This window comes from Helicoverpa armigera, chromosome 7 (assembly GCF_030705265.1).
Source record: "Helicoverpa armigera isolate CAAS_96S chromosome 7, ASM3070526v1, whole genome shotgun sequence".
Taxonomy (NCBI): domain Eukaryota; kingdom Metazoa; phylum Arthropoda; class Insecta; order Lepidoptera; family Noctuidae; genus Helicoverpa; species Helicoverpa armigera.
The window spans coordinates 12,457,420-12,472,155 of record NC_087126.1 but is presented as its reverse complement, the minus strand read 5'-3'; positions in this window follow the sequence as shown (position 1 = coordinate 12,472,155).

Sequence of the window (14,736 nt, the reverse complement as noted above, 5' to 3'; positions counted from 1 at the left end):
ATCTCAAAGAACCCGAACGAATGGTTAGTTCACTAGTAACTGAACATTTTGGCCATGCCCGCCTTACGTGCTTGACCTAGAAGAAAGCGCTTGACCTACCTACATTAAGGCATTTCCGCTCATCTTTCCTTGCTTCATGGTCCATGTGAACTACCGCCTGTGCCCGACTGCCGGACAAACGGTAGTATTGTGTTTGACCGATGGAGGTGACAACCCGTGATGAATAGGCCCTTATTAATTGGTTCGTTTTCGTGTTGCTTATTAAAGGTATTTTTCTATGACAGCCTTGGGTAAATGTATTGTTTGTGAATCGTTCTTTATGAGAGTCGTCACGCGTGTTTTTGGTCCGAAAAGGATAAGTTTTGTTTTGGCTAGGAAAATCTGTTGTTATATTTTGTGGGTACCTTATGTTTTGCGCTATTGAAAGTTGAGAGTTTTCAAAAAAAAGACAGTTGATTTTACTGACAGAATCTATCAACTGCACCAAAAAACGGTCAGACTGTAAAGACAGTAGGTATTCAAATTCTTCTTCCCTGTTTTTGTTATATTATTTTTTAGATAATTATGTGCCTAACAGCTGATATGAAAACTAAAAGAAAGGCAATTAAAAGAGCACCATTATTTATGCATATTTCTCATTACGAAATCAATGCGTATTTTTATTAAAGCGTTCTTAAAACCAAACCAGATATTATAATGAATAAAAGATTGGCACACTATAGTGGGTTCTCACATTACACTGTAAGTACGAATATCTGACCCACGGAGGAAGGAAAAATAACAGAGATATTATATGCCATAAGAGAGGTAGGTCAGGCGTCTTTTTGTAGGTCACGCAACGTACGGAAGGTGATCAGTTACTAGAAGTAACGAGACGTTTGGGTTCCCTGCCAAAACAACAGATGTCATAGATAGGTCTTGATTCATTGGTGATTTTATTTTGGAAATAATGGGCCTATTAAATAATCTTTATAAGTTGTGTAAGAGCGGAGCTAGTAACATTCCTCGTCCCCCGAACACCCGAATGTTGGCGTCGTGTCCTTTCTTAGGAGATTTTGCGTTATGACATCTCCGCTAGTGATTTTGTTCTCCATGATCTGACCACATTAGCTTTATGTTGGTCCTTTTCAAGCCATTGAGGTTTGAACAAAGAGGTACAAACAAAATAATTAGTACGAGTGTTGAAGCGTTTAGTGTTACCCGCAATAAAATTTATATTTGAATAGGGTTTATTTGCGTATGGTTTAAATTGGTGGGATACAGCGGGTGATGTAAGTATTTCATGCTTTAGATATAACAAAACGTTTATGATCTGATCTTATGGTTATCAAATGTGGTATTATGCCATGTTTTAGGTATATAAATAAGTTAATATAATTATAGATATTATAGTCCCAGATTAAACTTACCTAACTGTATTTTATAATTTGGCCACAATTGCATCTAAGACACTTTGCAAGAATATGATGGTAGAGTATTATAATTTATCTTGTCCCATACTTATACGGTAGAATCAAACTATGGTCCTTCGATACTTTTTGTTTTCTAGTTAGGTGTAAGATAAACCCTTCAAATCCAAGTACCTAATCTGTTTTATTTTCATTTTGTTTGGAAATATGTGTAGCTCATAGCCTTTCTAAGACCCTTCTTTTAATTTTTGGGACCAAACACCAAGGAACAAATAAATTGATATTTGAATAGGCTGTATTTATCGCTCACAGCCTCTAGCGCTATCAAATAACATTCAACACACAGAATAAAACGTCCACTTATTATAATGATATTTTAGAATTGAATGAGTATTATGCAGGTGTACTAATTCTAATTTGGGCGTTTTTGTTGTCATGTTTCTTTTTGATTAGTAGCAGCTTCCTGCTAAAGATGCAGGTTTCTTCTAAATAGGATGACTTTTTAATGTAAGGACCAAAGATTATTCTGACCACGACAATCTATCTCATGACCAGGAGACAGCTTTTAGAAGAATGTGATAGAGAAGAACCGGTAAACTCCATAACACACACTTCCATTGAGTTTAACATGATGAAAGATACCAAAACAGTATGGTCGTCTTTTTTACGGATAGCAATTTAGGGTTCAATTCGACATCGAAAATTATGTTTTCATCAAAGAATGCCTTTTTGAAAGTCGCTTCTTTAGCTCACAGGCCAATTAACCTTCCACAATGTTCTTGATCAAATTACAAATTAACAACGATAAACAAACTTTCGGCCACATTCTTTACGTTACTATCTCTTTTAGTGCTGATGCAGCTACCACTAATTGCGACCATCCATCGATTTATCTACAGCTTGACCTAGAAGGTTGATCGATGGAGGCAGCTGTACCCGACTACAACACAAAAAAGTGTCAAGTTAAAGTTTCTCAGTGTTATGTCCTCAAATGTCCTTGGATAACCTTGCCAATAAAAAACTTCTTGAAAAACGTAGGTACCGAAACGTAAAACCTTGTCCTAACTCCGACAAATACTATCCTATCACACACATAGGCCAAAGTCAGAACCTCCTTTTACCGAAGTTGGTTAAACCCTCCCACACAAGTCGTAATCAAGCCGACAATAAGCTTGACATACCATCTCAATATACTCCAATTCCTGCAATGACAGCTCGGATCTGATTTTGACAAATGAAACTGTAGCAACGGAATGATTTCAGTGAATGTAATCTTGGTACAAAAGGTATTGAACAAAAGAGGTCGGTGTTTGCAATTAGTTTGGAAATGAGCTCACCTGTGCGTCTGTCTGTCTGTCGTTGCGATTAATCAAACGAGCGATTCTTGCAGTGACAGTTAATATCGGTGGTGAGGTTGCGTGTTGTAAGCGGCAGCGAGATAAGTTTTCTTGTGGATTTCATACAATAATTTAACTATTTAGGCCCAAGCGCACTGACAACATAAACGTCAGTTTTCTTATACCCACGTTTCTTATATTCACGTTATATTCCTACTTTTGGGTATAATCAGTATTTTGGAATCTGTTTTCATTAATAAGAAAATTTGCATCATTAACAAACACTTTATGTGTACATAGGTATATCTTCAACCAACCCTACACACCTGATATGATGAAATTGTCATTAATAACCTTATTTTTATATTTTTACGCGTATACATGACCTCCAAATTAACGAATTTCAGGACACTTGATCTTAAATACTGAACTCCAGAATAGTGCGCTAACTTTCATCTTCCGCTTCAGCGTACACTTTGTGCCACTGTCACGAGATGAATGCTCATCACAGCGACACTCGGCGACTGGATCTGTGCTGAGAAATCGCACAACTACGGGAGCAAGTATTGTGAACTCCAGGTTGTAGTTAGAAAAGATACAGATAAGCTTCTAAGAATGAATTTTGAAGGTAATGTTTTCTGGATGAAAAATCTGACTCAAATATTCAACAACAAAATCTAAGTGAACTTAATCGTTTATCTCATTACTCATCTTCCTTTCTATTTTCTAAGGTTTACAATTTTTTTCACACTTCTTTCCCTTTAGACGTTCAAGATAAACAAGTAACAATCGAAGTCAACTGGGGTGACACCCTCTATTTGGCCGTCAGGAAGCACCATCGAGGATTAAGCAATCGATAAACAATTTTCTTCCTTCAGTCTTATTTCACCTTATATTCAAATAAAAAATAGAACGAGTAAGATAAATAAGTATCTATTTTTTTTAACTAAAAACAGTCATCGCATCGGTAGCTAGTCGTACGTAAGGTCTTGGTCATTGGCCTTTTTCTACATAATGTCTTACAATTGGTGCATCTATTTACTAGTTGTATATTATCCTAAAATTACATCTATACTAATATTATAAAGCTGAAGAGTTTGTTTGTTTGAACGCGCTAATCTCAGGAACTACTGGTCCGATTTGAACAATTCTTTCGGTGTTAGATAGCCCATTTATCGAGGAAGGCTATAGGCAACTTTTTATCCGGGTTCGTGCAGAGGTTCCAACGGGATGCGGGTGAAACCTCTGGCAGAAGCTAGTCTACTATAGATACACTATACTATGGAATATGGATATATTATTCACCTACAAAAGTCAAGTCCAAGACAAAAGAGCAATATCGGTTCCTGTCTCTTAATAATTTATTAATTTATGTTAGCCGCAGGACAAGGTCTAATATGATTTGTTACTAATAATTATATATTCTGGAATGCAAATATGGTAATGTTGTCTAAGCTTAGCACATTTACATTAAAATTATTAATTTATATTATTTAATCGACTTACAATTGCCACAGATTCAGGAACCTATTTCAATCCAGGTAGAATTTTTTTGGTAGGAGCCGTTATAGGTAGGTCTCCGAACATCACCACATACAAGTATTTAAAAGCAGTATTCCTCAATAGTTTTCCATAAAGGCCTGCTTGAAATGACCTCTTCAGGCATTGGATCAGAAGAGAGTGTACTAAGATGCATACTGAGAAATACTCACCTATATTCATTCAGGAGCTTTTTATCTTCCAGAACCGCTGATACTACTCCAAACTTCCGAGCACCTGTAGAATTTTACATATTATGACTTTTTTATTTAGCCTTTGCTGTCCCACTGCTGGGCAAAGGCCTCCCCCATAGCCTTCCATCTTTCTCTATCAGTCGCTATTCGTGGCCAGTTACATTATGACTACTCATTTCAAAAGGTTCCTTTAAATTTTTTAAGTATATCTCAATGAACAGTATATTTGAACCTCAGTGCAGTCCATCAGGTTAGGGTGGCTCCCTCTATTTAGCCACGAGACACGGGATTAGGGATTAGCGCCGGCACAATTTGTACGAGTGATTGAATCCGTGTTTGTTGACTCTTTACACTATATTGAGTTTAGTTCCGACGTGGGAGATTGACGTTTTAAGTTTAATGAGACTGTGTTGAAGATTGCTATAGTATCTGACACGTAGGTGAAAAAAAAAAAAAAAAATATTTTGGATTACTATTCTTGTATGAGATTATTATGTCGTTATGTTTTGCTTAATCTTACCTGAGATTGATATGTGTGACTGTAACTTAGCCACAAGCTCCTATGAATTTTTGATACGTAGATAATATAAATATTAAGCCGTCATCTTTGTTTTTCAAGATCTTACTCACAAGCCTTCAAAATTCAGCTTTTACTTAGCAACACTTCAAACTTTACGGTTTATCTGTATGATTTGTTGAAGGTGAAGATATTTTGATACATAATTTTGCTTTTATAAAAATATGGTAAGCTCTCCGTTTATCATTACTTGCATATATTAACCCCTTGTAATCCTGGGTCTTGAGATAATACTCCAATATGAACAGCTAAATACCTAGGGTACCTCAGTGTAACTGTTTTTCTAAACTATTCCCCTGATATTTAATTTCTAACTTACTCTCCATTTAAACTTAAGGTATCAATAATTAATTTATCCCTAATATGTATTGTCATAACACTCACTGGCACTAAAACGTCAAATTCCCAAAGGCGGTAAAGTGCACAGCGGTGCATTAAAAAGTACACACTCCATTTAGTGAAGTGTTCGCGTTAAGACAATGGCACCCCTGCCTGTGTTCCCCTGTTTGTGCAACCGAGTGGACGGTGTTTTACGTGAGCATTCGTTTTGTGTTACATGGAGTGCAAGCTTATGAGCTTTAGTCAATATAATTTTTAGATCAATTTGCTTGTTTTCTGTTGAAATATGAAGGTAGGTAAGTATTGAAACACTTTATTTAACAAAGAAAAGAATTGATTAAAACTGATCTTTCATAAGAAATACAACACAAATATATCTAGAGCAGCTTTGCTTAGCGCCAAAATGACCAATAACGGCATTTAAGTCAATTGATTCATTACATCTGTAATATTCTACCATTTAGCCAGTCCAGGCCTTGAAAGCTATCTTTATTACCTGGGATTAAGCCCTGTCCCATGACCTTAGGTTTCAACCAAAAAACTGTACCCTGAATTTAATTTAATTCCTCAACTTATATCCTGCTCTACGTTCGCGTAACTAAACTGTCACCCTAACCCGCCCTCTTGTTGACATTCTGTAACTGTCTTGTCTTTTTACACAACACTAGTGTTTGTCGACGTCACTAGTTGTTAAACAATGGCGCATTAGTTCGCCACACAACGTCACTCGTACGTTTAAATTGTTACCAGTTATGTATGGCTGTTACTTTAGTTAAACGTGTTTAGTTTGAGGGCAGGATTTTAGTAAGGAGTTTAAGTGATATGGGTGAACTTATTTGAATAGAAGATAATTTAGACTCAAAATCATTTGTTGAAACGTGGCTGCAAATAAGAACTTTTTGAACGTCATTTACGAAAGTCAGCCACCAAAAACCACTTCCTACCTACATGTTTTTGCTGGGAATAAGAAGCAATATCTATAAAGCAAAAATATCATGATTTACGTTAAAAGTCCAAACAATGAAATGAAATTCTTTGTGAAAAATTACCTACCTAAAATCAAAACAAGTAGAATGTCAAACAAAATTACTTCATAACCACTAATGAAATATCGACAAAACGTCACCACTCTATTTTTTACTCGTGCTGCCAACATAACGTGTCTAAAACTGTCACGTTGAAATATCGCGTTCACATCAATATGATAAGACACAATACTCTATTACTCACGCTTGTCTCTCGCTAGACTCTGATAAACTTGGGTTTACCTAATTCTCACGATGCTAATACTAGGAGGTTTATTCTAACTTAACGAAATCGAAAAATAATGAAAATCAAACGAACTAAAGCTGAATTAAAGCTAACTAAAGCTGTCAAAAATACCTTTTCAGGTGCGAAATTGGCCACTAGTAACTGCAAGATAGTCATATGTATAGGTAAACAAAATACTACTGCTCATGCTCGAGGCGTCAAAAAGCTAACTTCAGAGTGATTCAATTATTTGAGGAGAACTTTGCAAAAAATCCTAGGATTGATTTTTAAACCATCCAGTCTAAAATTGAAACTTACGAAATGTGTTCTAATCTCTGTTTTTCCTTGATGGAGGATTTAATTACGTCTTCTTGAAAATTTGATAGCAATTAGCTCTCTCACAGTCCATTCAAAATTCAGAGAGCTTAAATCCCGCAATATCAACGAATTAAGAGTTCCCCGTGCCGTCCACTCTACTGCCCTCTGAACCCGGATAACACCCGGATTTCTTTGACGCATCATCCTCTTTCCATCCCTTTCACACTTAGCTTAAATCTTACAGGTGTAACCGAGAGGTGAGATGTATAAAGAGGCTTCCCATGAAAATTGTATGTATGTCAGTTTGTTATACACGGGCTCTTTGTAAACAAAATTGAATATTCAGTGAGGTGTTGCGAAAATCACTGTTATACTCCCTCTGATGGACTTATAGTGGCCCGTTCTTATTACGTGTCTACTTTCTATTGGCTATGATAGACATTTTCATTGTCAAGACTAAAAATATTGCTATTGCTTTCATGCACTTGTAAAATGCGAGTACTCTATCATAGACATTTTAATTGTCAATTGTAAAAATACCGTTATAATTACAGGTTTCATGCACTTGTAAAATACAGGATAAGCCGCAATATACAATCAAATCAATAAATATTAGCTATCACCTCTAACAAGGCGGTTTATCGTAATGAATCGTAATTGCGAACATCAATTAAGGCAGATGCATTTACAAAAGAAAAGAACATGTTCTAGATATAATAGCACATTGTATTGTGAACATAATTAATTAGTTCATGTGCTTGTATTACACTTCTTTGTAAGTGATTAACGGGTATTTAATGCACTTTTGCTTGTCCTTTGTGTGTAAAATTGAGTTGTAACCTAGAAGTAATTTAGAAACGTTTAGAATTTGTGTTTATGTAATAATCTGTTCACTTAGAAGAATTAATTGATAAATGCCTAATATTCGAATCGGCGCGATAGGTTTGCCCCTTCCATTCCTCTCTGTCACTCCTCAAACTCCCATATAACTCTTGTCATCTCTTAAGACTTAAACAATCCATCCAATTTCTTTTCTTCGGTCGTCCTTTTGCTTTCGTTGCTACTGATTAATTGGAGCATTTTAATACTTTTGCATATTATAGTAAAGTATGTACATCTTTTCATACAATAGAATTTGACCAATATACATTGTCATGATAGGAATATGTACACGTAATAAGGCAACCGGACTTACCCGGGAAGCCCTCTTGAGTTGTCGTAAATTAAATTTCATTCTCGCGCGGCTGACAGACATTCACTTTTCATATCCTCTTTTATTCTGGTTTTGGATTTTATAGTGTTTGCACCTCTTTGTTGTTTATGGTTATTTAGGGTCGGACAATAAGGGTAGGTGGTGGTCAGTTTCTCACTCAAATGGCCGAATGCTAATTTTTATGTTGTTACAGTATCTATGGAAAAATTTATTTTCTTTCTTGATACTTTTGTGATGATTTCATAAGCAAGCTTACAAGGGTTCACACCACTTCTCAGAGTTTAAGCTTTCTGTAGTTTTAAAATCCATTGAAAACGATCAGTAGCTTTATTAACAATAGTTACTATCAGATAGGATGATGAACAAACGGAATTATTTGAATCTGATAAGTATAACCAAGTTCATATGCCTAGCGATGGTAAGAATTCAGGAACTTTATAAAGAGCTCATAATTTATCCACCTAATCAATTTCACATTGTCATCTCGTTTGATTGTTAGAAGATGACAATCATAGGAAATTAACTAGCGTTTATGTTGCCAAGTTTTTGTACGTAAGTATAGGAAAGATTAGAAAATACTCATAAAGGCGAATATATTAAAGAAAATTTAAAGCCCCTCGAGAAAAATAAATAACCTCAAGAATGTGGTCATGACTTTGAATAGAAGTACAATTGTTTTCCAATATTGTTCACCTTACCACTATTTAATATGGGGAGTTTAATATTATACATATTTAACTGCCCCATAATACTTAATAGTGTTTCATTAAGGCTCTTTTCAACAAATGCTTCAAAAACAGCAGAAATGTTTTTTATCCACATCTTTAAAATTATACTTACAACATTTACTGCAATTGAATTTCTTCGTCCATATCTTGGCATCAATAAACAATTATCTAATTATCATTGAATTCCTTTGCCAACAAAACTAGTAGAAATTGATTGTTGTTTCTCGCTACGCCATCATTCCCAGATCAGCATAGGAAATTGAGCAGTAAATCAGGGGTGCCATAAGAAATACCATTGTCGACTCCATGTCACAGATACTCTGTAACGGGGGAAATATGAAGCACTAGTTAGTGGCCCTGGCTTCTCTTGGTTTGTTAGTTACTACTTTTTCACTTAGAAAATATTTATGGGTAGTATTTTCTATGGAACTTAGAAGCCTGGTACCTAAATACCTGATACAAATATAAAAGAAAATTAGCATATTTTCCTTTTTTCAAGATTCGCGTTTTTTTTTGTGATTTAAATTTATTTTAATCCAGTTTAAGCATATACCAAAAACCGCCCAGAATAGCGGTAAAAGAGCGACCTAATTAATCACACAAGACAGAAGTGTTAGAAAAAAATACAATGTGATATAACCGTGACAAACAGACAAACACCACCTCATTTTCTCTCAGCACACCATAAACAACATTAGTAATCGCGTACCGTCAACAACAACGCGCTAATCTTGACAATTAGTACACAATAAGCGTTCCCACGGTACCGACAGCAACAATGGCGAATTGGAAACATTGATATAACTGTTGGCGGTAATTACCCACATTTTGTAAGAAAGCCAGCTGGGGAAATTGTTTACATGTTTTTCTTTTAAGTAAACTGATTTATTTTTCTGTAGACGTTATTAAAATTTTACTTTTCCCATTGCAACTTTTGTCTGCATGATTTCATAATAAATCCACAAATTAAAAGTATGATGTAGATCCAATTATACATAAATGCCTGAGATATACCTATTTTGCTTGATCTAACTCTCTCAAGCTCTGTTGATACTGCGAAGACCCAAGTACCAATATTTTAATTTAGATATATAAATCCCTCAAAACTATAGAGTTCTCCATAATCATGCTTAGAACTCTTAGAAGGAGGAATCAAATCATAAACCACTAAAACTATGACATAAAATTACCCTACATCAGAAAATTACACTTGTTCATGTTTTATTATGCGTCCCAAAATTCAAATGACACATTCTGATTTTCCTATCCCCTTCAAAAAGGACTAACACAACACCCATAATAAATCCTAAAATAAATTCAAATATTTTCAGCACGACTTTCACCCCCTAACGTCCAGCCACCCTATAAACGTCTCAATCAATTTCCACCCTAAGTTTAAAGCGATTGAATATTTTTGCAAATATCCTTCACGGTCAATCCGATATATGTCAGACGCAGGGTCTGACCGGACTGGGCGAGATTAATGTAAGAACCACGGGGGGTTATTCAAGATTTTTTTGATAGCTATAGGTGTGATGGTCAATATTTTTATAGGATTTGGTCTGGAATAAAGTCAATCACATAATTTTTGTTCTCAAAATATGAGGATACCTATGGTTTTCCATCTCTTGCATGGTTAATCACTGCATTTTATGTCATCTACAAGGAAAACAGGCCCCAAATTAAACTACATAATTAGTTACCCCTAATTATTGTAAACTTGTCTGGTCGTTTGAGTTCTATACGAAACTTTTGCAATTTTTTCTGCCATCTCAAACGGGAAACTGTATTCTAAAGCACTAACTACTGTGTGAAAGCACTAACCACTATCAGCCATCCTCTAAACACCTAAAAATCATATGATGTCTCAATCAGCCCTTACAAAACACACACACTCACACAAATTCATACATACAACCATCTAAATCATGTAGCACACCAAAAGCGATGCACGCAACGCTAACGCCTTGCAAGGCGCCGTCGTAATTAAGACCGAACCCATATTAGCGCATCTCTGCCGGCATCGCGCAGCTCGAAATGTTAATTGTTAGCCGCGTACGTGACTAGGCGATAGCCTTTAGAAGAGAATACATACTGGGTTTTAGGATGTAAGGCAGTAAGTCTGACACCAGCCTAACCAAGGGATATTGGGTTGCCCGGTAACTGGGTTGAGGGAGTCAGATAGGGCAGTCGCTCCTTGTAAAGCACTTGTACTCAGCTACATCCGGTTAAACTGGAACCCGACCCCAACATAGATGGGAATTAAAGGCTCGGAGGATGATGAGGATGTAAGGCTTATGTTTGACGATGATTATTATATTATTGACGATGTATGAGGTTATTTAATTAGGAATTAAGATTTGGAATGGTTGTAACGGTTATAAGGTAAGACCTTATAACCGTGGTTGAAAGACACAGAAAGCTGAAGATGAAGTCTGGAATGAGAAAAGATATGCTGCATTATGGGTCCAATTTTGTAGATAGGAGGATGATAGTAGGCCAGGATATAGCGTTGAGAACATGTCGATAGGAGAAGAACGGGATAGGAGAAAGAATAGTCATTAACGTGAGGTAACAGTAAATAATTCTAAAGAGAAATATACATACTGAAAAGGGAAAATGATTTTCACGTGGCAACACTAAAATCAAATATCGTTTAACTGACATTTATATACCTATAATTTTCCAAGTATGTTGCCACTTCTCCAAAGCCGTATGTCGCTTCGAGGAGTACAAACCGTTCAGTTTACAAGGAAGTCTGTCGCATCAGATAGGTTTGCTTTGTAGCACCTTCCAGCGAGACCAGCCAACTGATCCCGCACCGCGTGTGCTGATAACCTGAGATGTGGAGATCTGAGCTACATACTAGCGGTGTTCTAGCATTGATTGTTTTTTGTTTGTCGGTTTGCTCAGTTGACAATTCATAATGACTAATAGTTTTTACTATTTTGTTTCATTCTTTAATTTCTTCTAAAAACGTCATGCTAAAGAAGAACTTTGACAAAGGTGCTATACTCATTGAAGTTTCTCCCAGCAGAACTTCAACATTCTCATCATTTGATGACGAGGATGTCACAAGTAGAATCAAGATGTCACAAGGAGGCGTATCATGATAATGCAACGAAATACTAAGAGTCAAAGACTGATATAGACATAGATCCTCACCTTTCTTTAAAGCATTACACACCCCAGACATAACTGGTAAGACAATACGGTATATTACAGTTACACACCAAACATATCACAACACAAACAAATTAATTACAGAACTATTTAGTCATATAGAGAGTACAATAAGTCCGCATCAGTATTCAGCCGTACATTCATTTCGTCGGAGAGTAATGCCGCATGTTTTTACGCTTTCCGTAATGAATCGCGTACCGCCTCCAGGCTCCGCTTCAAGCGCTTTTTGTCACTTAATTACAGGCCGAAGACTCAATCGCTGTCGATCGATGGAAGCGACAAAAAGTAACGTAGTATCGACAATTTGTTCGGTGATGAGCACGGAATAATAAGTGGGCAATACGAAATGTTGGATGGTGATCCAATTGTTGATGAGGTGTGTTTTATTTGCGTGTGAATGTTCTACCAGCAGATGTTTCAATGTCAATTCTATCAAGGAACTAAATAAGAATTTATATGATCAAATTAGATGTTGTCTAAGTATTTTCTATTTTTAAAGTAAGTTAAGTTTTCCAATCGAGTTCAATAGAAATTAAAATTCTTAACAATAATTGCGCCAAGAAAAAATACATGATTTGCCTGTTGCCGACAATTATAATTCAGAAAAAAATCCCGTATGTAAACGTAAACATAACAAGCAATTGAAGCGATCCTGCTGCAGATGAGGCTAGCATGTGTAACAGGTTCGCTTTTCAATCTCAAATGTATTATACGAAGAATACACTTCTATAAAACGCTACAGAAAACATACATCCACACACTTGTCACCCAACAACCCTTTCAATAAACTATAATTGTAAAACCTAGCAACAACACGAACATTTCCTAACATTGTAATAGCGATTGCGAACATAATTGACTAACAAGAGTTAACAAAAACCAAGAGAACAGTGTTAGCGGTGTTACTTTCATAGCATCTGCATATAATGTGGATGAACAAAAACTGCCAGCGATACGCTGCAGATCTGGTCTGGAGAGGCAGGGGGCTTAGTGACAGCGGACAGCGGGATACGTTGAGAGTAATGCAATGGAGTTACCTACAAGATGATTACAAAAAGTTTGGCCTAGTACAAATCTAAAGGTAGCCTTGGCGAGAAGGGCTCGCTGTAGTCAGTAATGGTGGGAGAACCAGAAGGTCAAAATAGCTAAGTCACATCGAGTACAATTCTTACTAATTCTGTCTGTTTTTCACGGTTTCACGGCAAAACTACGTCGCTGATTAAAATGAGGTTTATAGAGATAGTCTCTAGAGAGTGAAAAAGAAGGTAAACTTTTTATCCGGGTATGCAAAGTAAGTAGTACCCTCGGGATGATGCCACTGGTAGAAGCTAGTAATTTCTAACCATACCATGTTAGTGTAATTGCAGACCTTATTCAGATTCCACTTATCAGTTACTTCTATTTTACATATTACAAAGTCACAAATGTATGTTGATAATAGAATGTAATGCATAAGTTTGAAATACTCATGAACTAAAATAAAAAGCTACAAAGCAATCAACGCTCACCAATTTGAAATTAAAATCAAATCAACCAAGTGATTCAGATGATACTGATACGAGGCTAAAACAAAACTTTTTACAATTAACACCAAGATTTAATTCAAGTTTATACCAAACAAGGTTACTTTGAAACACATTGGAGTACACAAAAACATTGATGATAAATGAGTGAACAAAACACTGGTTTGCAAAAAATATCCGCCATTGACTGTTGTCGATAGATATCGAAGCGGACCCCACGATATGCTTCTATGAACAGATTGTACGCGGTGCAAGTAACAGCGTGTTCAGATAAAACCGTACTAATATAATAAATTCGAAAGTAAATCTGACCGGCTTCCATGTCAAAACTATTGAACCAATCGGGCACAGACATGGTCAAAGGCCTGAGAAAGGACATAGGCTACTTTTTATCCGGGTGCTGTAAGTGATTCCTGACCTAGGAGCAGCTAATATCCCAAACCAAAATTTCGGCTACTTAGCAATTAATGGAATTGCAAGGTGATTGTATTTATTACAAAGTGCAAACACACTTTTAAAATCTCACATTGAAAAGGCAAGTTCATAATCTAGTTTCATATATTATTTCCCCATTTACATATCCCGCTATGAGCTCACACTACGCCCCATACTCCACTTATAAACAGCAGACTGGAGAAAATATTCAATACATAATTTAATTAATATTAACTTTTTTATTCAGTCGCTCGTAGTTTTTGCAGCAAAAGTATAGGTGGCTCATGAGAACTTGTACCATGCGGTGTTTTAGAACTGCGCTTTGGTGTTCTTCAGGGAAGTATACTCGGACCAATCCGCTATTTCGTAAACCTATGTAGTTATGAATAAGGATCAGAAAAATTGCAAAGATTCATATTTCAACTTATTATTTCATACATTGATAATATTCACTAAATAAATATTCAATTCTATATAGGACTGTACCTTAATTTACCTCCAAATGGGAATGTAGAAATTGAGAAATACTTTGTTTAAAAAAAATGTATGACTCCAATGATACCCTACGACATTTGAAGACACATTGCATCATTTCAACTACTTTCTACAACCTTTCCTCAGATAATTGTCTGATCGTTGGACTTAATTGAAAGAGTAAAGCCTGCTTATAAACGATTCATTAGTAAACTG